This window comes from Protopterus annectens, chromosome 3.part0 (assembly GCF_019279795.1).
Source record: "Protopterus annectens isolate FY-2018-M chromosome 3.part0, PAN1.0, whole genome shotgun sequence".
NCBI lineage: Eukaryota > Metazoa > Chordata > Ceratodontiformes > Protopteridae > Protopterus > Protopterus annectens.
The window spans coordinates 71,332,089-71,359,129 of NC_056731.1; positions in this window are offsets into that span (position 1 = coordinate 71,332,089).

Consider the following 27,041-nt stretch of genomic DNA (forward strand, 5'->3'; position numbering starts at 1 on the left):
AGCTTCGTGTGCAAAGGTACAAAAGCTGCACCCATTGCAGTACCCTTCAACTCAAAAAAAAAAACACGTTGAAAGTAAAAAAAAAATATGAGCTGCTAATGTGGTTGTTGTGGTTATCCTGTTCTCATGTAATTCATTGTATTTGAATGATTTTGGTGATCACATGATTTGTTTATACATACACACACACACACACACACACACACACACACACACACACACGCACACACACACACACACACACACACACACACACACACACACACGCACACACACACACACACACACACACACGTAAGAAAGATGGGCCATGACATTTTCAGATGCTGATGAAACTTGTATAGACAAAGAGGTTGATCTGAGTTTCTGCTTTGTGAGGAATAAAAAATCTTCTTGTCAACTGTAGGTCTTTTTGTTATTTTATACATACATGTATATATATTATAAATATATATATATATATATATATATATATATATATATATATATATATATATTTATATTTAGTGGCATTTATTGACTTGAAGTTCTGTCACTGCACTAACATCTAAATATAATGACTGATGCACAACGCTTCTTTGCCTGCCCCAAGGTTACTCCTTGGAATATGCAGTTATAAATATTGCATGCACCCCCATATGGGGGGGCTGTGCCCTATTATTTCTTTATTTTTGTCAGGAGTCACACCTGCAAAATTATGGTATTGATCAATTGATATTGCAGCAAAACGTTAGATATGTGATGCCTCTCAATGTATCATTTGCACAAGTTGACAAAAGTTCTGGAAATTCCTAATACATTCTTAATAGCATGACACCTATTTTCCAGAATGGTGCTACAATGGTCTTTCTTAGTATTACACATAAGTTATAAGTCAGAGAAACACATTTCTGACTAAAAAAATATCATCTGATGAACCTATTTATTAAGATAGTAGTGCAGCATCAGCAGCCAAGAGCAACAATAATGCTTCACATTGAAGTGTGACTATCACTCTAATATATTGTGTTTGCTTTTACATTAGAAATGAAATAGAAGTTAACAGTGTTCCATACTTTAAGGGATATGTAAACAACTGTAACCTTCTGCAGTATTCTTGCTTATGTTACATTTCTTAGTAAGATTCACAGAGTTTTTTAATAAACCTAGGTAACATAACCCATATTTAATACTACCATAAAAATGGAAATGTAAGACTTACTATAGAATTCTGGCCTCCTCTTCCGAAGTTCTGCTATGCATTGGGCAAGCTGTTCAGGCCTCCATCACTGCAGATCATCACTTAAATGTCTGCATTGTTCATGGGTGTGGGGGATGTCAGTGAAAATTTTAATTTCATCCCCAAACTTTGTCCATATATCAATCTTTTTTAGGGGGGGGTCTGTGCCCATTACCTGTAACTTCTCTGTTTTGAAGCCTGCAGGATGTGAAGGAAGATCTACTACTGGGGTGTATGCCACATACACTGAGGTGTGACATCACCCAGTCAGGCAACTTGCACCCTGCACTGGTACCCAGAGAGCACCAGAAAGAGGGTGCATTCACAAAATAGCTGTACATGCGTCCATTTTGCTTCAGAAAATATAGGTGGGAAGAGTTCGCATGAACATGTATGAGTTTTGCATGACTCATCCACAACAGTACTAAATGAGCTAAGATGATGAATGCCCTTACACAGATGTATTATAATGAGAATCAAAGAGCTGAGTACCAAATGCCCAGTTTATATAAGAACATCGTAAGTTGTACAAAATTTCTTGAAACTTTCCCAGTGTTTCCATTTTGAGTACTGTTGACTACCATATTTCTATGATGGCTGACAGAAAGTGAGGATTAAAGTAAATAGTATAGGGCAGGTTCATTTTGGAACACAACAGAAGAAATAGGCTGTTGACATTGGATTTTAGAGTGACATCTTCAGAATTAGCCTCTGAATTACTGGTAAGGAGCCAGCTGTTATTACAGTACTACAGTTATACATATTGCCGGTTTTGCTATGTAAAAACATCATATTTGCTTAATATCAAGTAGTTTAACATCAGTGGAGTTGCTTACTTCACACTGTGGTATCTGTCAATGGAAGTGCTCATTATTAGGGTGCAGACAGCCTTACTGCATTTTAAGAAGGACAACATCAATAAATTACATGTCATTCTCTTTCCCTCACCCTTCCAACACTTATTCGTAGGGTTCTATTTCAATGTACACATTATTACATTATAACCCAAGTGAAGAAATTATTATACACAGCTAAAATGGAAAGGACAAAAAGGAGCAATATTAGACTGAAAGATAGAAGTAGCAGACATATCTTGTATGTAATTTTGTTTTATTTTGTTTTACTAGTGTTGCATTCCTCATTCAAAGACATGAAACTGAATATAAGTTCAATGTTCACTGTGCTTATACAAACTCTGTGCCTATTATATAGGCCTTCAAAGAGTTTACCTCCACCAGAGTAGGATCATATAGTCTACCCCATCCAATCATCAAACCCTCTTTCTTTTAAAGGCCTGTAGACTACCTGCTTTCCTGAGATGTAGGGGAAGAGTATTCCATCACCAACCTGAGAAACAGTGAAATGACCTCCTATGTTGAGTTTACTCTTTGTTTCAAAAGAATGATTTTTAATTTAAATACCCAAGGAAGCAGCAAAGATGTCATTATTCATACTTTAAATATAAGAATAAAGTCACCTTTCACAACCTGCAGTTTATAGTAAAGAGTGCCAGAGCACAAAATTATTCCAGTAAGTCAAATTCCTCACTTAGGTTATATGCGTAATGAAGAATTTCTGAATCCTTTTTAACCTTTTTATGTGTGCAGTGTTATATAGACAAGCATACACACAGTACTCAGTGCAAGGTCTCACTACAATTGTATAACGAGGGTGTAGAGCAATTATTTCTGTGTTGATAATTGCGCACAATATGCACCTTATGGCACAATAGCTTTCCTGGTAATCTCCAGCAATTCAGATTCAACTAACAGCTTATTGTCAATTCTAGTAGCTAAATATCTAATTGTAATTGTCTCGTCTAACAGGATCTTCCATAGTGCACATGGAGAGCCAGAGTTCTTACTACCAAAATGCACAAGTTTTGATTTTCTAACATTATACTCTCTATTGGTAGAAGTTAATTAAATTAGTTAAGCATGAGTTTCCTTCTGATGTATATCCATACTACCTTCTAAAGACTTGGCCATGACATGATTCCACATAAAACCCTTTCAGAACATATTCCTATTATGCAAATCAGACTTAATGGGGTGACAGTTGTTAAAAAAAAAAAAAAAAAACAGATTTCCCCTTTATCAACTGGTATTACCAATGCTTATTTCCACATACTTGGAATAAGATCAGTTCTTAGGCAGTTCTCATACAAATGCTGTAGAGAAGGAGCATATACTCAATGGGATTTGTAAGGAAAGCTCCATTAAGTCCATCTAGACCAGCCACAATATTAAGTTGGATAGTCTATATGCCTTTTTTCAAAAAAAAAAAATCTGTTATTACTGGGCATATCCTCAGTTCAGACTTTGGAGCATCTGGCCCTTTGGAACTATAGTCTTTAGATCAGAATTGGATCCAGCACAAGGTGACTTAGGCAGCTGCCTAGGGCCCAATGCTAGTTTGTAGGGGCAGCCTGACCTTAAAAATTAAAAAAAAATATTACCCGCTGCACTACTCTTTGAGTAGTCTGCCTGAAGTATCCGAACTGCTGCTTTTTGAGCAGCTCTTCCAATCTCAGATGTTGTGCCTGTCTCATGGAGATTTGCGACTTGTGCCTTGCGATTTAATGTGCAGGGTTTAGCATGGGAGATTTCTGCCTTTCAACATGCAAGGAGGTAAAGGAGATAGTTTTAAGATTTTGTGCCTCTCTCATGGGGAAAATTTGTGCGTTGTGATTTAATGTGAAGCAGGAGATTTGTGCCATTGAATAATTTTGTGTTTGCAGTACAGGAGGGATAATTTTGAGTGTGAGAGAATCCTAAGAATTTGAATTAATCTACAGTATCCACATGCACATCTGTGTGCCTGTGTGCGCGCGTGCGCGTGTGTGTCTGTGTGTGTGTGCGAGTGCGCTCTCGCGTGCATCATGAGAGTTCTTTAGTCATGTGATTGTGCTTCTGTTGATAGATGATTCATTAGGTGTGTTTCATCATGTACTGGCTACTTTGCAGCTAGATTATGATACTCATTTAGATCAGGTAACATATGATTAAAAAATATTTTTCTTTTCACTGTTGTTATGCAGTCTTAGGGATAGCACATTTTGAGAAGTGGGGATGTTGGTGTTGGTGTTGATGGGGGGCTTTAGCCCCTTAAAAAAGGCTTTTTGTGTTTTTCTTGTATTTTCATGGATCAGTGTTTCTGTGCTCTTTATCATGCTCAGTATGGAGATCAGATAGTAGTGGGATAAGGAAATTTGTTCTTTCCCCTGCTGCAACTATGCCTGCCTTGGCATTAGTATATTTAGAGATGTGGGAGTGTGGGGTGGATGGGACTTGCCTATGTTTTTGTTGCTTTATAATGTATAAGTGCTAAATGAATAATGGATGTTTTATTTTTTTAAGTGACTTGCTCAAAGTTACATAGCTGGCAAATCAAGCTAGAAAGAGTCAAAGCCTTTACCCTACACTACAAGAAGCAGTTCATTAACAACATAGAACCTAATTTACTGCATTAGCTGCAAGACCTTCCTTGACTTCTTTCTTTTCTAATAAATAACTGAGAATAACAGCTAGTCAATAATGACGGTCATTGGAGTTTCAGATTAATTAGAGTTATCTTGTGATTAAGGCTCTGAGCTGTTAACAAACTGCTTCCTGTAGTCGAAAGTACAGGGTTTGAATCCAAATCCTTACACCTCTATTTGCCTACTTTGTGCCTATGATCAAGTCAGCCAGACAATTCTACTGGTTCATCCCTGAAAAGGGACACATTGTACAGTGAGTTTGCCCTGGTTAGCAAATAGCTAAAAGAGAATGGTATTTAAAATGTGTGCCTTTGTCCTCTCATTATGTTTGGCTTTGTAGTGACTACAGGCATGAGTTTCAGACATTCAATACTTCAAAAATGCTTGCTAATGCAACTTCATTTATTCTAGCAGCTTTCTAAGTACACAAAAGAAACATTTAAAATCTGTTCCTGATTTTTGGGTCTTTGCCTCTGATTTGAGCTAAGAAGTTGAGAAGGCAGAGGGAGGTTGCAATGGGCTCCACTGTATAGTTTTGACATCAATGAGCTAAAATACATTTCTGGACCATTATTTATGAATGTAATCATTCATTTGTTCTCAAGTAGATATCGGAGGTGTACAGTAATGTATGTGGTTGCAACTGATGGTGTGTGTATGTATGTGTGTGTGTGTGTGTGCGTGTGTGCGTGTGTGCGTGTGTGCGTGTGTGCGTGTGTGCGTGTGTGCATGTGTGCGTGTGCGTGTGTGTGTGTGTGTGCGTGTGTGTATGTGTGTGTGTGTGTGTGTGTGTGCGTGTGTGCATGTGTGCGTGTGTGCGCGTGTGCGTGTGTGCGCGTGTGCGCGTGTGTGTGTGTGTGTGTGTGTGTGTGTGCATACTTCCTGCAGCCCAGAGTAAACAGGAACATCATCATATGAGGCCATACTGTTTGGGTACCATCCTTGATTTCCTTTCTTTATTGACTGTTGACAGTGTATGTGGGATTCATGAACATGTGCAAAGCCTACACAATGTTTATGTGTTAGCATGATGAGCAGCAACAGCACTGATCACATATGCACGCTGCTCATCATGCTAACGAAAATGCAAGTAAGTTTTCATGACCAGCAAATATGTTGGTGGCCAAGAAAACATATCGAGCAGCATGAGCACACACAGTAAACAAACAAGCTCGCCTATGGGCAAACCTGTTAGGCATGCTCAAGCAGACAGCACAAAGAGCTACAGAAGGCAAATAATGCATGCTGTACACAAGCAAGTAAAATGTACCAGGCACATAAATGAAGTATAGTATATGAATACGATAATAAGTAAGAGGGAAAGGAAGAAGAAACAACAAGGATAACTGCAATACATGGGTTACCAGACAGGAAAAGTGTACTGAGGGCAATATGCACAGAAATCAATAATATATATATATATATTTAAGAAGGGAGGGAAAATATTCAAATTCTAGTAAGATAATTGATGTAAAGGTGCTTATATCACAAAGATAATTTTGTAATAATAAAAGTTTGAAATATGTATGCCATAATAATTCAGCATGGTCACACTTCAGGGTAAATATAGATAAAGAAAAGCAGACATGATATCATAAGATGTGACAGTTACACAAATTAACATTGTAACAGAAGGGAATTTGACATATGAACGTCTATGAATCTCATTGACATGCTGAGCTGTGACGACAGTTTGGAATGACAGTACATACATTATGGGATATTTGCACAGTGTGTATTTCATCAATATAACATGTTGGAAAATGAGAATGGTTTAGAAACCACAATTTCCTTTTGCAAGAATTGAACATATCCCATCATTGTCAACACTAACCTGTGTATTAACTGTGTCCATCACAGAAATAGGCCTAACACATGTATGAAGGATCACCCTTGAAGGAAATTATGTACTTTAATATTCTATTGGTTATGCATCCTATATATATATATGTGTGTGTGTGTGTGTGTGTGTGTGTGTGTGTGTGTGTGTGTGTGGTGTTGCAAATGCAAATGTTTTACAAATGTGGGAGCAGAGTGTGACATACATAAAACCCTTCTGTAAAGCACTCCTGACTGATACAGTTATTTTGCAGATGGATAAGAACAGATGCAAACCCCACATCATGATGCAATGTATTCCCCAGAGCTGTGTAATGTCTGCATCTGCCACAGGAGGTAGCAATGGGTATTATGACAAACAAGCAAATGAAATTACTGTGTGAATTAAGAAAGGATCCCTGATAATGAATGTCATATCAGCATGTTAGACTGATGACAATTAAATGAGTATGTGCTTACAGCTGTGATTGGTACTACATCAATGTTCTATGGTCAAGGAACATTTCTCTGTATGTTTGTACAGATCTTCCCAAAAAGAATGAAAGACCACATTACTGAAGACAAAATGAATGAGACAACATCGCCAGAACTTCACTTTCATGAACGACAGGAATGCAGAAGGATTTCACAGGGTAAATAACCAGGTGGGCAGCAAGAGAAAATTGCCATTTTCCCCACTGTAGTATGATCCTGGAGTTGGTAGTTAGGGGGGGTGGGGATGCGGCCCCCCCACCTGGGTGAGTTTGAGGTAGTGTGGTGTGTTTCGTTGTTAGATAGTGGCCGATTGGATACTTACCGTGTGAAAACTTTCAGCATTCCGGTTGTTCATGAAAGTGAAGTTTTGGTGATGTCTCATTCATTTCATCTTTGTTAATGTGGTCTTTCTTTCTTTTGAAGTAGACCCATCTGTACACATACCACCCAAGAACTGGAGCACACTTGTGTACACCACAGTACTCAATTCATATGCCAAAGTAGCACTCTCACTATGACATTGGGAAAACAAATGTTTACTGCCATGTAATCCAAAGCTATGTTCACATGCATTCATACAACATATCAAGGGATAAGACTGACACTATGTAATGGTTGTTGTGTGATATCAATATGTTTATACACAATAAAACCCAATGCTAGAACTGAACAAGTTGTACAACCCCTCCAAACAACAATATGGCGATTAATCACATTTGCCACAGTGAAACTGCTTTCACAGCTACTGAACTTCACCTATTTGAAGTCATTTAATCACTTGTACTTTATTTGCCTTGTGACACCAGGGAAATACTGCTAGCCTAGATATCTGGAATTTTGTAAATAATTACATGTCACTTGAAATATTACCATGATTCATATAGAAATGTGACACTGCCAGTGCAGCTATCTGGAATTTTGTAAATGATATGTCATTTTTGAATATTAATAGCTTGTCTTACAAATGTAAGAAAACTCTATGTTATGCGTATATTAAAATACTGGTGCAGAACTGTATGTTATGTACTGAGCTTCAAGAATGTTACCACAGTGTATACTACTGGAAAAGAACAGAAATGTATATAAAATATATACCTGTGCAAATGTATGTTTTAATAGTAGAAGCTGGAACATACAGCATTAACTTGCAAACCCTCAAGTAAATAAGTGGAAATTGTTTTACGATTCTGTTATCTCAGTTTCAGTGCAGCAAGCAGACACAATGTCTACAGCTAGAGGTTTTGAAACAGAAATAATTACTAGGTTTCAAATGTAAAAGTGCTTAATTGTTTTATGACTTCCAGTTGTAGGCAAACATCTGAGAGATATGTATTTTTCACAGAGAAATGTTAAATTTTGTTATGTTTCTGTTAGCCTGGGAACTGAGGGCAGGTGACAAAGAGTCATGTCATCTAAGCTAACCCAGCTGTAATGTTGATTATTAATTTAAGAATTCTCTCAGAAAAAGAGTGTGCATTTTGTATCTTGTCTTGGATCTAGAAACATTCATTCAGTACTTCTGCCTGTGTGCTGCTCTGTAAGTAAGATTTAGGTATAGTATTTATTTTATAAATAGATAGGAATATAGTAAAGATTAGTTTAAATGTTTTCTGTATTTATTTGAGACTGTCCTGCAATGTTGTTTTAAAATATTTCCTGTGATTCTGAGCTCTGCAGTTATTGTGTTGTTTGAGTATTGTCTTATTCTTTTATTATTTATTATTAAATATATTTAAACCTTTTAATTGTGGCTGGTTTGTTTAGATATATTTAAGCTCTTAGAATACTTGCATGTGTATTTGGTGACACTGTACATGCCAGTCCTAAATAGCCTTGAAAGTCTTGGTCACACTTACCATTTGGATAATAGTAATATTACACAGTAAGATTGGCACCCTTTAGCAAAGACCTTAAAAGTAGTTGATAAGTAGTGGCTGATGGCAGCTGGTACAACCTTATAGTCTGGGCAGAAGGGGGCATAACTAGTAAACTTGTACCAGCCTTTCCCAGGTGTATGTTTGTGCTTGTATATAAATCAAATCTCAAAATGTCTGTGTGTGTGTGTGTGTGTGTGTGTGTGTGTGTGTGTGTGTGTGTGTGTGTGTGTGTGTGTGTCTGAGTGTGTGTCAGCTACTTGGGCAGGGACACGAAGCACTGGTTGGACAGAGAGGGTGCTGGAGGTCTTAGCTTGGCCACTCAGCTGAGATCTTAACCATATAGTTGTGCCAGTGGGGAGTCCTACTGGGAATATGGAGAAAGAGGGAGAAACCAGCCCCAGACTGTCTGTGATCTCTGTTTGCTCTTAAAGGAAACTGTACTTTACTGTGTGTGTACTTGTCATCCTCCCAATGTGTACATCTCTCACTGGTGCTAGTGGTGAGGATTAAAGCTCCTTGATTACTGGGGCAATGTAGGGGTGTCGCATGCCCATAATTTTTTTTTTTTGCTAAAATTGATGGAGGAGGCCTCAGTGACTCTGTACATACAAAGTATAATTGGGGGGGGGTGTCTTTCATGCAGAACAGAGTGGGACACAAATGCTTACAGTTGCTCAGTGCTGGTTTGGAAAATTTGCTAAGCAATGAGAAAATCAACAATATAGTTGGATCCATGAATGTACCATGCTATAAGTAAATTGACAAATGTTATATGTGTGGTTATATGAAAGCATTACATCGTGTGTAGGAATCAAAGAATATGTATTCCTCAAATTACTTAGACCGAATTTTGCTGTACATCAAACAATATTGCCTTATGCTAAGTATACCAAAACACACCTGTAGCCTCCTGCTGTTGTTACTGTGATGGTTGACCAGCAATTATGTCCAGTGTGGATATAATCCTGTATTGGAACACATGCCTTACTTAGGCAACCACATACAATATACAAAAGTATACAAAGGAACCTCAGAGACAGGCAGATGAAGGTAAAAAACTTTAATTTTCCACACTCAATGGATGTAAGTGCTTTTGAACCAAATTCTTCATCAGACATATTGCTTACACCATATGCACACATTTTTTAAACCAGGACTAATTAACACTCTAACCAATCCATTTAAAAACATCATTACTTATGCAAATCTTTGGATTTTAAAACCGGCTTTAAAAAGACCTTGTCATTTAGACCGGGTCTCCTATTTGCACATAACTTAAAAATCCAGTGTAATTCTCTCTCCTCTGCATAATTTCTTAAATCTCCTCCTCAAGGCCCTGTACAAACCCTTTCTATAGCCTTAAACAAAAAACTATGTTTCAGACCTGTTTCTTGAACATGTTTTGCTAAAGCCTTAGTATGATCACATTTTTTAACTGCATACATATGTTCATGTATTCTCTCATATAACATTCTATTTGTTTTTCCTATGTAAAACTTTTCACATTCAGTGCAGGTAGCTAAATAAACAAAATACATTACATTATCTCATGTCCTCAGTCCTGAGGAGGTGTCTCACTACAACTGTTATGGAACAACAATCTATTCAAATTATAGCATCAGTCTTCAATACAGCCTTTCCAAAGGAAAAGTAGAATAAACTCCTGTAACAGGAAACAATATCTACATATGAACATAGCACATGTGGGTGACAACACTATTAACAACATGTACACTGACTATAAACAATGACGTCGGGATTTGAAATATATAGCCAATGTTACAGGCTAATAAAGGTTTGCAGAAACACAAGTCCAACTATGGATTTATTTCACAACTGTGACACTGCACATCTCAATAGATGACATCACTATTATATATTTCTATAATGTTAATGCTAAAAAGCGGTTGCACAGCACAAGCACACTATACCTCTTATATATATTTGCAGCCTGTTCTGGACAGTATGAGGAAGAAAGACACACTCACAGATGACAGTCATTCCTGTATTTGAACTCCCTACCTATGTACTGAATCATTCCTGTATTTGAACTCCCTACCTATGTACTGAAACATGTGAACATAGAAACATGCTGGTTATACATGGCAGTACAATTGCATAAAAACTTTAATCTTCGATAGCAGAGAAGTAAGCACTTTCACAACCAATAACAGTTGTTCATCAGTCTACATATAAAATCAAACATACTCATTTTATATTTGTGATGCAATACAAACTGTCCAATCACTGAGATACTAATTAACACTTGAAAAAATTTAAAAGGGTAAGTACACATTTGTGAAAATGCTTGTAAAAATATATCTATATACATATATACATCTAGGAAATATATATACACACACATATATGACCAACCTACAAGTCAGAAATTAATAGGCACATGCATTATACTTATAAAGAATAACAAAAAATAAATAAAATTTGTATTTAAAATATTATAAATTCAATGTTTCAAACTCCTTGGTTTGAGGATGGGTTTAAGTGACATCCTACAAACTCAGTAAAACACAAAATGACACACCAGTAAACAAGCGAAATGACGCTATAAGAGCCGACAACTAAAAAGTATTTAATAAAAGTTAGCGCTTTCAGCGAAGGTAATACTCCGCCTTCTTCAGACAAACAAGAGTAATTAATCCCGAAAACACTTATAAATGTTTAGTAACAATCAAATAACCAATCAAATAAATATGCATTTGAGCTACAGTTTTCCATGGCAACCTTAAAGAGATGTGTCAGTTAAACAACACGGAAACTGACAGTCTAATTAAAACGTATGACAATATATTCCTATTAGCAAAACCACTAGACATACAGACTAATAAAAATAATATATATAAATCACTACTAAATTAGTTAAATATATAAAGAAAGAAATAATGAAGAATGTTTAAATTCAAATAAAGTATGAAATACATTAAATAATGCATCATGTAAAAAACTACAAATTTACAAACTAGCAAAAAGAGCTTCAACACATCAATTATATTACATTAGTGAAAAATTACTACTATGATGTTAATAATTACCATAAATATGAGTAAATCTAATAGATGCTTGTCATCTATTTGAACAGGGGCACCTCGAAACACATTTGATAGTTAAACTAACGTTAATATCAATAAAAATGAATAAGTATAATAAATGCTTGTCATCTTTTTAAAGAAAGCCACCTCAACACACATTTGATAGATAAACTATCATTAATACCTGGAAAAATGTGTGCCCTAGTTCTTATCTGCCACTTGAGTTCATCTATCTCCAATTGTAACTGCCAAGCTCCACCTCGGATGTCAACTTCCCTGTGTTGTAGAATTACAAATTTGAACTCATGTCCATCATGCTCAACACAATGCTTAGCCAAAGCATTGTTAACATTTTTTTTAATAATAGCATATTGATGCTCGTAAATTCTTTGTTTTATTCTACGTTCAGTTTTTCCAATATAGAAAGCGTTACAGAGGTTACACAATGCGGCGTATGTGACACTCTTAGTTTCACAATTGTAATAACTGGTAACCTTGTATATTTTGTTATTAATAGAAATTTTGTTACCCACCTTGATATGCTTACATTGGGCACAGAAGCCACATTTAAACATGCCAGGAACCCTATTAGAGCTTGGCTTCTTTCTCTTTTCTAACATACATTTTAAGTTTTGACCTCTCCTATAGGTAATTTTTGGATCCCTTCCCAATAGTTTGGACAAAGTTTCATCATTTCTGATAGTATCCCAATTCTTATTCAAAACCTCCTTAATTAGCTGGTAATCAAAAGAGTATGTACATAAAAAACTAGTATGATACCCTTTATTACTAACATTTCTAATTAAACCTGAATCGTCTCCACCTAATCCACAATCTTCTGGAGCTTCATTAACCAAATGAATGTAATTTCTTAATAAAGGTGTAAAATGACCTCCCATACGTTTGGAAGTGACCTCACTGATAATACTGGTGAGCAAACTATTAGGGTACCCTCTGTGAATAAACATTCTTTTTAACCGGTCATTTTCTGAATCATAGTCAAATGCATCTGTGATCATTCGGGCTGCCCTCACAATTTGTCCTTTGACCACTGCTTTTTTCTGATGATACAGGTGATTGCTTGTGAAATGTAAAAAAGTATTTGAATAAGTGGGTTTTCTGTAGATTAAATTCTTGAATCTACCATTCATTCTATCATTAATCAAAAGGATGTCAAGATAATTGATTTCGGTTTCCCCTACATTATAGGTAAATTCCAAAAATTCGGTAAACCGTGTAATCCTAGTAATAAATGCAGGAATAAGTGACTTATCCCCCTTCCAAATACAGAAAATGTCATCCTGGTACCTTGTGTACCAGGTGACATATTTTTGAAACAACTCATCCACAAACAGCATGTTGGTTTCCCAATATGCCATAACGGCATTGGCAAAGCAACCCCCACAAGGAGAGCCCATTGCGACCCCTGATTTTTGTAGATAGAATTGTCCCGCAAACACCATAAAGTTGTTGGTCAGCACGATTTCTAATAATGTCTCAATTAGGTAGATAATATTATCACTAGCCTTTTTCGAATACATAAATTCTCTGACCCAATTAATTCCTGTTACTTGGGGTATGACTGTGTACAAATCTTTGACATCTATTGTCAAGAAAAGTACATCAGCTGTGTATTCCAGTTTATTTAAATTATCCAGAAAGCTCCACGAATCCTTGCAGATCTGCGGCTTGCTTTCGATAAATGGTTTTAACACGCTATCAATAAATTTCGCGCATGCAAAAGTGATTGACCCTCTCCCATCAACTATAGGTCTAAAGGGGGGGGCAATTATTGCTTTATGTAATTTAGGAGAACCAAACAGAGCAGGTGTTCTGGGGGCAATCATAGACAAATACTGGTACATGTCAGTATCAATTGAACCTTCTAGAAACAAGTCATCTAACATTCCTTTAATTCTCTTATGTGCCACGTTAACTTCATTCAAAGTGACCTGAGTATAAGAGGAGGTATTAAGATGCTTGGACATGTAATCAACATAGACACAATGGTCCATGAATACCAAACCACCCCTTATCCGGCTTCATTACCCTAATATTACAATCTTTCAGCAAATTAACAAAATCATGCTCTAAAGATGATATATTGCATTTAGACTTATGATGCTTATATATTACTTGATTTTTGATAGCCCATCAATCTACTTCGCACATCTTTTCAAGAGTATTCAAACCAGGATGGAGAGGTGGATTAAATAAACTAGAAACCCGTAAGGTTTTGACCATACTGGAGTTATTCCCCATTAATAAATTAAGATTAAGCTTCCGGACAAAAATTTTTAAGTCAATAATTGTTTTAACAATATCCATGCTTCTTCCAGGGACAAAGGTTAAATCCTTTGATAAAAAATCGACCATGTCTTGTTAAATGTCCAGAGCTGTATAATTATATATGACAAATTCACCATCATTACTTTTATATAAACGGGGATTAGTACCAAAGTCTTGATTATGGACTATCTCCTGCGTGTTCTTCTCCTGTTCCTTGAAGTGTTCTGCTGAAAGGTTGACTGACGCTTGTTCCTCCGGCCGTTCACAACCGGCCGAAAAACCTGTTGGTTCTGAACATCTGTACCTTGAATATTATCAGCCAAATTGTTTTGTCCATCATTATAAGGACCACTATGACCTCCGTTGTTTCCATTATTGTTATTATTATTGTTATTAGTAAACCTTGGACTCCTCCTTAAAGGTTGCCTTTGTTCATTTGAAAAATTACCATTGATATGAAGAGAGTTAGAATTATCAACGAAATCATTCCCTTGTTGGTTGTTAGAATTACCATTAACACTTGTTTGGACACTAGTTGGAGGCTTAGGGTATGCTTGATTATTTGCATAATCATTGATATCCCTAGATATTTTCTTCTTTTTAGTAACAAGAAGCTTATTCATGGTGGCCTCTATGCTAGTGTATATTCTGCAATATTCATATTTATATCTTAAAAAATCTTTATCTGATTTAATCCCATGTTCAAGCACCTCCAACTCAGACTTTAAGGTAGTAATGTCTTTGGTGTAATAATTGATAAGTGATTGTAGAAATTCATGCCCTTGTCTATCAAAGAGTGCAACAAGTTCACTATAAAAGGGCGAGTTGCCAGTCAAGCCAGCTGGAAATCGCCATTGGCGTAGACCCTTTGGAATGATCTTGTTACATATGCATTCCTCCAAATAAGAAACTTTGAGCTGTAATTTTCTACATTTATACAGCTTAGAGTCAAATTCATCAATATTACGTGATAAAGCATTGCCCACACCTTCATTTGCATCATTGTGGGGCACGTTAGAACCACTTAATCCACCAAAAAAGTTATTATTATTAAGAAAGGTACACATGGTGGGAATATTGTCATTGTGTACTTGGGAAGTATTAACAATACATCTTTGAGGTACCGACTGACCGTTACCTCCCTGCCGATTAACATCACAGGTAGGGGCGTTGTCAGAGTTATTATTTACGCTCCTACCTTCTGCTGCATTATCAGGATGTTCTCCACTAGTGTTCCAACCAGTATTTACAACTGCACGCTCCTCGCTATGTCCCCTTACTCCAGAGTTCATGTTCGGCATATTATTAATGCCAAACGCATCCACCTTTTGAGAAAGGGATTCCACATGCCCTAAAAGAACCTGAACAAGGGCGGTAAGGTTGCCAATAGCATTATCCTGAATGCCACTAGAATCCTCCTGTTGCATAAACAAACTTTGAGATGCCGCTCCAGTCATATTTGCCATATCACACAAATTCCACAAACTCAGTAAAACACAAAACGACACACCAGTAAACAAGTGAAATGACACTATAAGAGCCGACAACTAAAAATAACAAAAAGTATTTAATAAAAGTTAGCGCTTTCAGCGAAGGTAATACTCCACCTTCTTCAGACAAACAAGAATAATTAATCCCGAAAACACTTATAAATGTTTAGTAGCAATCAAATAACCAATCGAATAAATATGCATTTGAGCTACAGTTTTCCATGGCAACCTTAAAGAGACATGTCAGTTAAACTATTATATTTGACAGACTAGGGACATATAGCTGCAGGAGGTGCACAGCCTGCGCCTATATTCACAGAGGCGCAGTCTTTGCACACCCTACGTTAGGTTTTCACATTAGTTGTAACTTCTATGTTGATTGTACAACGAAGAATGTTGTTTATTTTTGTTATTGCACAGAATGTCACTCTTTTTATATAGGTAAAACTAATCGTTTATTTAAGGAAAGGGTCCTAGAACACCTCAGAGATATAAGAAATTGTAAAGAGAGTAATGCCTTAGCCATGCATGTTAAAAAGGAAGGTGTCAGTCATGCGTTTAAGTTTCTAGTTTTAGAGATTGTTAAGATGAGTATGAGGGGAGATGATGCTAGAAATAAAACCGAGAAGGCTGAGCAGAGGTGGATACTGCTGCTTAATGCTGACAGACCTCCTGGTTTGAATAGCAGAATGTCACTTAAACCCATCCTCAAATCAAGGAGTTTGAAACATTGAATTTATAATATTTTAAATACAAATTTTATATTTTTTTTGTTATTCTTTATAAGTATAATGCATGTGCCTATTAATTTCTGACTTGTAGGTTGGTCATATTTGTGTGTGTATATATATTTCCTAGATGTATATATGTATATAGATATATTTTTACAAGCATTTTCACAAATGTGTACTTACTCTTTTAAATCTTTTCAAGTGTTAATTAGTATCTCAGTGATTGGACAGTTTGTATTGCATCACAAATATAAAATGAGTATGTTTGATTTTATATGTAGTCTGATGAAGCAACTGTTATTGATTGTGAAAGCACTTACTTCTCTGCTATCGAAGATTAAAGTTTTTATGAAATTGTACTGCCGTGTATAACCAGCGTGTTTCTACGTTCACATATGCTGCTTCAACGTGGTTATTTCATCTGGAGTTTGGTTCTTTGCATTTTCAATTATATACTGAAACAATCTGCGCACAAGTGTATTATATGCACATGCCACAAGATAAGTCTTATTGCATGTGAGCCGCACTGCATCTTGGAAAGGATGACATCAGCTGTGTCATGCAATGGGGATGTGCGTGCAAACATGATTTCTACAGCTATGTGAAATTGTAAACATTGCCAGTAATAAGAGGTGTAAAGCACTCCTGCATCCATTTTACATTCACACACACACACACACACACACACACACACACACACACACACACACACACACACACACACACACACACAAAACTACAAGATTGTCACTGCTGTATTTTAGATCCATACCTGTCAAATGGCACAGTCTACACATAATTGAACTATATGCATGACCCACAGGAGAGGTCTGATTTTAATGGTGTGAGAGTGCATTATTGAAATGATGACTTCATCAGTGTGTTGCAGACAGTATGCATTTGTGCACAGCATGAAAAGAAGATGTGGGTCTGATCTGATGATGTAAATGTTTCTCATGAGTGGGAGTAAAGTAGCACAGCTGTTGAATTAATCTTCCAGTGACGCTATGGGCCAGCTATCACACACACACACAAGTTGATTGAGATGAGATTAGAATGCCCTACCTATGTAGGCATACAATCCAGAAAACAGGATATTAACGAAAGAGCCACCACTGAAGTCTGATTGCCATAGTGTGTGAGGGGACGTTATAGAGGATTATATCAGCATTGTGTTGCAGAGACAATGATGCTAGGAGAAGAGTCTGACAATGATGTGGACTTACCTTGCAGTGTAAAAGTGTCTCAGGGTTACTACTTTCTTGAGATCAGCAATAGTCAAGATCATATTTACATGACTCTATACACACACAAGTTGACTACTGTGAGATTTGAACTCTCTACCTATGTATTTACACAGTCTAGAGAACACAGTAGGTAATGTAAGCATTGCCACCAAAACTCTGAGTTTTATAGTGTGAGAGTTCACTTTATAGAGGATGACATCGGTGTGATGTTGCATAGAAGATGATGTTGACAGAAGGGTCTGACATTGATGTGGACTCACCATGCAGTGTAAAATTAACTCCAGGCTACTACTTTATTGAGGACAGCAGTAGTTAATATTATATTTTCACAACTCCTTACACACGCACAAGTTGACTATTGTGAGAGTAGAACCCTTAACTATTTACTGGCACAATCTAGAGGACATAGTGCTTAACACAAGAGCCACCACAGAAGTCTGACTTTTATACTGTGACAGAGCAGTGTAGATAGTATTAGCTTCTTATTCTGTGTCAGAGAATATATTGCAACATTGAAGGTTTTGTGCTAATCAGTATTTGTTGATATAAAGGAGTAAAGTCAATGTTATGATCAAGAATGCATACCTACTGCTGACTTGTGTCATCTATGCTGTCATTAACATATATTGCAGAACTGAGAGTGACATGTACTGACCTGTCTTGTGTTGATGAGACACATACAGATGTGAAACACAGGATGGACAATGATTCATTTATGGATCATCAGGTTATATGATGGTATGTAAACCTTAATGAATGGTACTGATATTAGCAATGGTATGTGCACATATGGGCAATGCGGACTGTCAATACCAAGAAATACTTAATGTTCCAAACCAAGAGGGATAAAAGTGATGATTTATGTAGGTCAAGGCTGTATGTGTCTGCATATCATTTGTAAGTGTCAGTGCTGCAGTGCAGACCCTACTATCCAGAATGAAGTGGTCAGTTAAACCCATGGTTCACTGCATTTCACAAGAGTATATTAAACAATTTCCATGCAATTAATTAATATGATTCAGTAGCAGCACTTATTTCTCTTTTAAATGTCTTCCTAAAGTGTAATGCTGAGAAATGTATTTGTGCGGATGTTGACAAAGTGCTAGCACATGTGTGATTATACTTTGATGTGTTGAACTCAGACTGTGAAGTACCACTGTTTAGTGGTGTTCAGTGGTTTTTACTGCCAACCTTTGCACACTAAGAATCACACAGGAAATATTGTGATTCTGATTACATGCATAACAGATCTGTTTTATCTTAACATGTTGCAAACATATGCTATGCATGTTGTATTATACCTTTCCATGATAGAGCCAAAGCTCAGTTCAAAAATGAAGTGTTGTACTTACTTTCCCCATTTGCATGATGGTAAGCTGCTGAAGGAAAAAAACTTTAATTTGGTTTGCCTTTTACAGTGCAAACAGGCTTAGTGGCAATGGGTGGCCATCAGCACTCTGGACAGTACTTAGAGGAGAAAATCCACCTGCCACCCAAGCTTTTTCTGTGGCACAAGTTGTAAGGTCAATGAGCTAAATGAAAAAGCAGAGTTGAAGCAGGGTTTGGCTCATGTATACAGATCATTTTACAAAGAGAGTCAGAATGTGATTATTATAATAACTGTTTAGCATGATTTTAAAAATAGCTGGGAATGACTATTATAAATATGCTGCCTGGCCAAACTGAAAGAGTAACAGCTACTGAAATAATCTTTTATACCTATTATATACCAGACATGCCTCAAGGGAAATCACAAGTTGACTGAGTGTACAATGTGGTATAAGGCAAACACTCACTGCATTTTGCAATAGCACCTGAAATGGCATTTACCATCACATACTACAGTTGATTGTTGCCAGGCCTTTTCAAATGCTGAGGACTACAGCTGATCATACAGAAGGGACTTTAGACTGATACATAGTCAACTCATTCACTTGATCATCGTCTGTATACCCCGCCAAGAAAATCTTACTTCACACATGTCAAAATTACAAATTTGAAGGGACAGTGATAACCTATTCAGTCAATGGCAGATGTAGGCTTTATTCTTCAGCAAAATAATGGCAGACTGAAAATGCCATAACATGACATTTATATCCATCAACCTAATGAACATTCAGTGGTACAAAGGTGTGAGAGAGAATGGGTGAAGACAGAGACAGATAGACAGACACATATGAAAGGGTGTTGTTATGGGTCCTTAATGCACATCTTTATGGTGTGTTCTCAGTATTCATTAGTCATGTGCTGCATCAGTAAGTGATGGCTCTGGGGAAGAATAAATGTTGAACAGGAAAAACCTGATGAAGACATGAGTAAAATAAGGGTGGTTTACTAAATCTTCCTTACAGTCATGGGTGTGCTGGGAAAATGCTTAACTGGATAAAAAGTAAGACATGTGTCATGAAACATATAGAAGTACAAAATCACAGTAAGAAATACTGTGACATATATCTGGAATCAAACCCTTGATGCTCTGGTCAAAATTCAATCCTCAGACAACTGATTTACTCCCCAGAGGATGTTGAGCTTGACTACATCCAGTAGTCAAAAAAATGTTAGAGTAACTACTGCCAATGATTTTCTTTACTCTGCCTTTACTCTGTATTCTGATAGGGCAGCATGGTTAACCACCTTTGTGCAATGATAACTGGACTACTGCAGGTGATGGCAACAACTGACCAGGTTTTGCCATAGGACATGAACAGATATTCACCTTCACTTGGCATTAGTGCATGATGCCAATGCCCATGCAAATGCTGAGGAAAAAAAAATGAAGGCTTTCTTATGGGACATTTCTGCTCAAATATGCTGGGTGCAATTCTATTTTTTGACAAGAATAATGTGTGAAAAATGGGTTGATAGGAAAGTGTTGAAATGTTGGGGGGATCAGAAATGTGAACACTGGAAAGATTAGAGATGTTTGCAGGAAGGTATTTTTAGAGAATCATAGCTATCCACTTCTTCACAACATAAATGTAGAAGTGTAGCCAGAATTTACTGAATTTGAAATGTCACTACACCAAGGGTATGTGGCAGCAACAGAATGATGTTGTACAGCCAATTGTACCAAATCAAGTGTATCAAGAGGACACATAGGTGAAGTGGAGAGCTATGAATTAGTTGTTATTTTGTGCGGGACAGGTGCCCATTTTTTACCTTTTTTCTCTCCAAGAGAGAGAAATGTTGGGGAAGGTGTTTAGGAATGTGAGGGCCAGGTAGGGAGGTTAGGTGAGGAAGCAGGTGCAGACATACAGGACAAAATGACAAACAATAATGGTGATGGACTCAAAAGATTGGGGATGCTATGATTGGAGATAGGTAGGGGACATTGGAGGTGCACCCATGTCAAGCCTAAGAACAGTAAAAATCTAATTCGTACCCTCAGAACAGTCATCACTGTCTCCTGTCTTAGTTTTCAGTGTCAGTGCTCAACATGGCATTGTTGTGGTAATATGACAAAGCTCTTTTTCTACATGACTGATTCGGCCACCAAGGCTGTTTTTCACTATGTCCTCCACCAGCCCTGTCAGCTATTTCTGGGTGACAAAATCACCACTTCCATTAATAGTTCTCCTGGAGGGTACCAGTGTACTGGCTACTGAAGCAGATCTACTTGATGTGGATGGGGCAGGGGCTGTAGAGGTTGCACTGACAGCTTGGGATCCTGAAGTGCTGGGTGTTGGTGCAACTTGTGGAGGGATAGTGGGCTGATCTGCAGTGGTCGGTCTATCAATTTGTAATGCATGTCAGTTTTTTTAAGCAGAAATATATGACAGCAGAGCATTTTTAAGCTATATAAAATATCCCCACTTAAAAAAGAAAATAAGAGAGAGGGGGTGGGATGAGAAAAAAAAGAGAAAATTAGATACATGGCATATCACGTGACTATATAATTTCAGAAAAAAAAACAGTTATGATTATCCAGTCTGTACATGTTTGCCATATCCAAGTATGGTGGTAAGGTCTTTCTCTGTTGTACCATTAATCAGTTGCACTGCTATGATATCTGGGTTACAGCTATTTATTCCAGTATTGACATATTGGATACAATTACAATACTTATTAGTCTTACAGTAATATGTTTTCCATGCCTCTCTGAGGTGATATAACCTCTCTCGGTGCACCTCACAGTTTGCTGCAGTGTCTTCAACAGCTGTACAATACAGAAGGAGAGAAGAAGAGACATGAAAGCATATTGAATAACAATCTTGGTTGTGTGTCCTGCATTCTACAGCATGTAATATTAATGGGTCAGTATACTTACACAACTGAGAGATGTCAGCAGTCGTAAACCCATCCTCCCTATCAGCTAAGGAGGTCCTGCTTGTGTTGTTTCAGGTCATTATAGTCATGATGACAATCAGCAGCGGCCTTAGGTCAGCTGGTGCCCTAGGCAAAAGGGCTCCACGGCGCCCCCCCCCACACCACCCAGGTGCCCCCATCCTGGTCTACCTACATCAAATAAATACTGGAAAAGTGCTCCTGCTACAGCGGCGCCCTAGGCGGCCGCCTAGTTGGCCTATGCCTAAGGCCGGCCATGATGACAATTCCCTTCAGTGTGCGAGATGCCAATTGCACTAGAGACAGCCTTGGCTACACTTTTCCAAGCCTCAGTCTTATACTGAGAACCAGTATATTCCCCCTGTAGCAGCCTATGGCTGTAGTGCTTCATGAGAAGTGCCACAAATATCCTGGACTCCTCAACACCCCATGTTTGTGCTCTAAATTGAGCACCATCATCTCCCACACCAGCTGTGCTTGCAGAAGTCAGGCAGCAACTTTAAGTCTGAATTGGCTCTAAATTACAATCTTGCATTTAACGGCTAGTGTGCAACCATGCACGACCATGCCAACTGCATTTGCATGATGGTAAGCACAGACAGGCATTTGTAAACAAAGCAGAAGGTATATTATTAAACAGCAATGAAGGTGTGAAACAAGGCAGTGAGATTTGCCTTGTGTGATGCTCAACCTAGTCACACTTTTCAGATGTTCTACACTGACAGCCTCAATAGCTTGGCTTGTTATCCTTGATGTTTTGGAGGTTAAATAGATTACTTGGCCTATAAATTTCTGAAATTAAACACTGTAAAACATTAGTTTGACCAATGTGGGAGTGAAACCTAGGGAAGAAATAATGCATAATTTCAACAAAGGTAATTATTTGTCAGTGGTACAGGAGAACTCCCTTTCAACCATGTTCATTACAGATAAACTACATTTAGTATGAATGGAGATATACTTCAGATAGTCCTGTATGTGTATTATTTTAGAAAGTCCTGTGAAATGGATTTTCCTGAAAGAGGATTTTCCTGTTTGTAAATGTATATCATATGGATAGACATTCATTAGTTAATTAATACAAGGTGGGGTATGATACATGTATACTTCACTACACATATGAATGAAAAATGTTGTTGTGATGTAATTTATATAGATTTAACTTCAGCATTTGACAGGGTCATACACATAACACTGATCACTAAATTAGTACAACTAGGTATTGATGTACTCTTGATAAGATGGATAGCTCCATAGCTTACATATAGGGCATGGCAAGTATCATACAGCAACTGGACAGGTGAAATCCTTGGTTACAGTCAGGGTGTCCCACAGGGCTCTGTCCTAGGCCCTTACTTGTTTAGATTGTATCTTTCAGACCTAAGTTTTTCATCTGAGGTGTTCTTCAGTCTAATTCTTTCTAACAACGTCCCTAAGGCGGTGTTACTTCTTGGCTCCTAATCTCTCTAACACCCCAACAACTAGTTTCCTGAGCTGTCTCTAGCTCTCTGCAATTGCTTCTGAAGAAACTATATCTACCTTGTAAATATTGTAAATAGCTTCTTATGTCGAATGAATGCACGTAAACTGTTTCCTTACTTTAATTGATTGTTATGTATAATTTTACTACACTTCAATTGTTATGAAGGTATTTCCTAAATGAATCTCCACAGTACAGCCTTCCAGATACATCTAAATTATCTTTGTCAACTAAGCCTGATACAGAATGTTCATTCATGTAAACTGTACTTTACTTTTGTAACTTACTTACTTTTGTATCTTAATGTTTTATGTTATATTGGAGCTTTTCTCCCCGGGCCTCCACTGAAAACAGGCTTTCATGGACCCAGTGGACTTCCCCGGTCACCAAACTGAAATAAATAAATTAATAAATAAATAAATATGCAGACGACATTAAATTGGGTAAACCGATTACTTGTGTTATAGATAAGGCATGTCTGCAAAATATCTTGACTAAATTGACCATTTGGGCATAGGAGAATAATATGCTGATAAATACATCAAAAACTAAGCATATGAGATTTGGTAGGCATATATTGAAAGGTGAATACTTAATACAGCACACAGTGATTGAAACTGTAGACTCATTTAAGGACCTGAGTATATGGGTAGATTCAGCTATGAGTTTTTCTAATCATATCAACCAGTTGGTTAATGATAGTTATAGAGCTATAGGTTGTATACAAAGATTTATAAAGTCTAGGAAATCCAAAATAATGAAGTCATTGCTTGTTAAGTTACATTAGACCCAAACTTGAGTATGGAATAACAATATGGAAACCTTAAAAGAAAACAAGCATGAGTAAACTGGAAAGAGTACAACAGAAATATACCAAGGGTATCCATGGATGTGAAAATTTAAGTTATTATGAAAGACTAAAATATCTGAACTTGTACAGTGTCTCTTAAAGATATCTAAGAGATCTTATTCAGGTATATAATATATTTAGTGACAACTACCTCTGGGAATGTTTGGGGTTAACAAAAAGTACTATAGACTCATCAGACAAACAATGCAGAAGATTCTATAGGAATGAGAAGTGTACTAATTGATTCTCTGACAGAGTAGCTGATGCATGGAACAGACTACCAAATTACACTAAAGCAAGTACTAGTTTAGATCATTTTAATTTTATACTTATTATGGGAACAAGTGTTTGGTATATTGGCAAGCTAGAAGGGCATTAATGCCCGTGCTCGAAATATTTGTATGTATGTATACTATCCTAAACACAGACTTGGCCTATGTGAGGAGAGACGATGATTTTATATTAAATACGCTGCCCATTATAGATATGAACATACATTTTAATTCATTATCATAATTATCCAACTTAAACAATTATACACTCATTTAACTGTCTGTCAGAACTAAATCATTAATGAGATATGCTACTTAGAAAAATTGATATATCAAAGCAAAAATGAGAAATTTCTTGCAATAAACATTTTTATAATAGCTATTTGTATGTACTGTTACTTTCCTAATCAGCATGCTGTTAGAACTTACATTCTGACAACCTTTGTAAAAAATAAGTGTTATCTGCATTTGAACCCTGGCTCACCTGTGTTCTGTCTCTAAAGTCAGTGCACATATACCTTGTGCAACAGAGACATTTACATGGTAGGTGGACATTCTCTAGTTGGTACTTTCCAGAGTGCTGACATCCATGCATTGCCAATAAGCCTATTTGTGCTACAAAAGTCTTCCTCTTTGCCACAATCACAGGACCAGAAAATGTTCCTTTCTCATTTGATTGAACATGTCTAGATCAATGTGATATTGACAAATGCTTTATAATAATACTAATAGTCCACACCATATTAATGTCAGGTTGCCAACACTGTCAGCTGTTTCTTCTCTTTATTTCCTGAGTATCTTTCCTTCCTCTCAGCCTAGTTACAGACATGTAAAGTCATGGACATTTCTTTGCATCTTTGTTTCAATGTGTAATATTGTTGATTATTATTTCAGAAAAATGTTATGCAGAGGATGGACTGTGTGCTCTTAGTACAAGGATATCAGTGGTGTTAAGGTTGTTCTCATCACTGTCAAGGTGATTACACTTTTTATTTGAAGTCTACTTTGTATGATGCACACACTTCAGAGAGAAGACTCACTTCAATATTGCTTGTTGTTGTTGTAGTCAGAGCAATCAGTAATACTTGCAAGCCATTAGCAGCTAGCAATTGTCTTTGCTCATCCCTGCAGTCTTAGGGCTTGTGCATGCAGTTATGTAGCTACTTACACCATGTTTACATCCCCTTCACCAAGTGATTTTTTTGGTATTCAGGAATGCTAATGATTTTGCACCTCATTTGCATCTTTACAGTGCTCAGACAGCTGAATCTACACTATATAAAGGTAATGGTGCAGCTACGGAAGTAGAAGAAGGAGAGACTGATTGGATACAGACAGTCCATTACATTTAGTGACTTGAAGGGGGTTATTCTAAAAATTACTTCACCATTTTATAAAGTTATGTTTATCTTCTTCACAACTTCTTTACATGTTCATATTTTGAATGTATTTCAATTTGCAATTTTGATATGTATTCAATTTAAAAAATTCACTGCTGGTATACAGCACATACATCAGTTCTTGCTGTGCTTTCCAAGATAGTATGGTTACATCACAGTGTTGTGTTATCAATTTCTATTGAGTAACTGCCTCAGCCCTGTGGGTGACTCATTAGATAGGATGAGTGACACACTGGATTGGGTATTGTCTATAGTGGAAGATTTGCTGAGCCAAAACCCCCTCTGGTGTTAGCAGATGTAGCTGTGCCAGATCCCACTCCTTTAATAGCACTACTTCCACTGCTACAGCCATGATTAATGTATCCACACCCACACATAGTACATAGTGCTAGCACAGAGCTTGAATGTGCTCATGCAGACCCCCACACACACACACATTTTGCATGAACTGCCCAAAACTGAACCACGCACATGCAAGGCATGAAAACCTTAATGTTGATTGGGATTTTTCCCTGTTACTCTCCCTAAGATATTTCATGCATTACTGAATGTTCTGTGTTTTTTACTCACACAGACTCTCACTGCTTTGGTGTCAGCCTTGTCCCCACCCTGTGCAAATGCTGACTACGTCATGCCCTTTGTTCATTTTGATTTGACTTAGGGTTGCATATATGTCTGAGGCACATAGTGGATAGGTAAGACACAGACAGCATGTGGGTAGTTTGTCTTCTTAAACATTTGTTCTTAAATAATACAGGTTCCAAACTTAACTTGACATTACTGCAATTATGAGTCATGTGCTGTGGGGCTGTCGCTGTATGATGCTGTCAGTACACAGACATTAAGTGAGTTAGTAAAGGTTATGGTCATTGGATGGCATAACTTTTATTATTTGTATGTTCTTACATGTATTCTTTCACTTGTGAGTGTGCATGTGATCATTTACCTCTTAGTTGATGAATATGCATGCTAACCTTTCAGTCTTAGGTGGTGAGTGGGTATGGTATCCTTTTCCTCTCAGGCAAGGTAAGGGAATATTGTACATGCCATTTTCTGCTGGA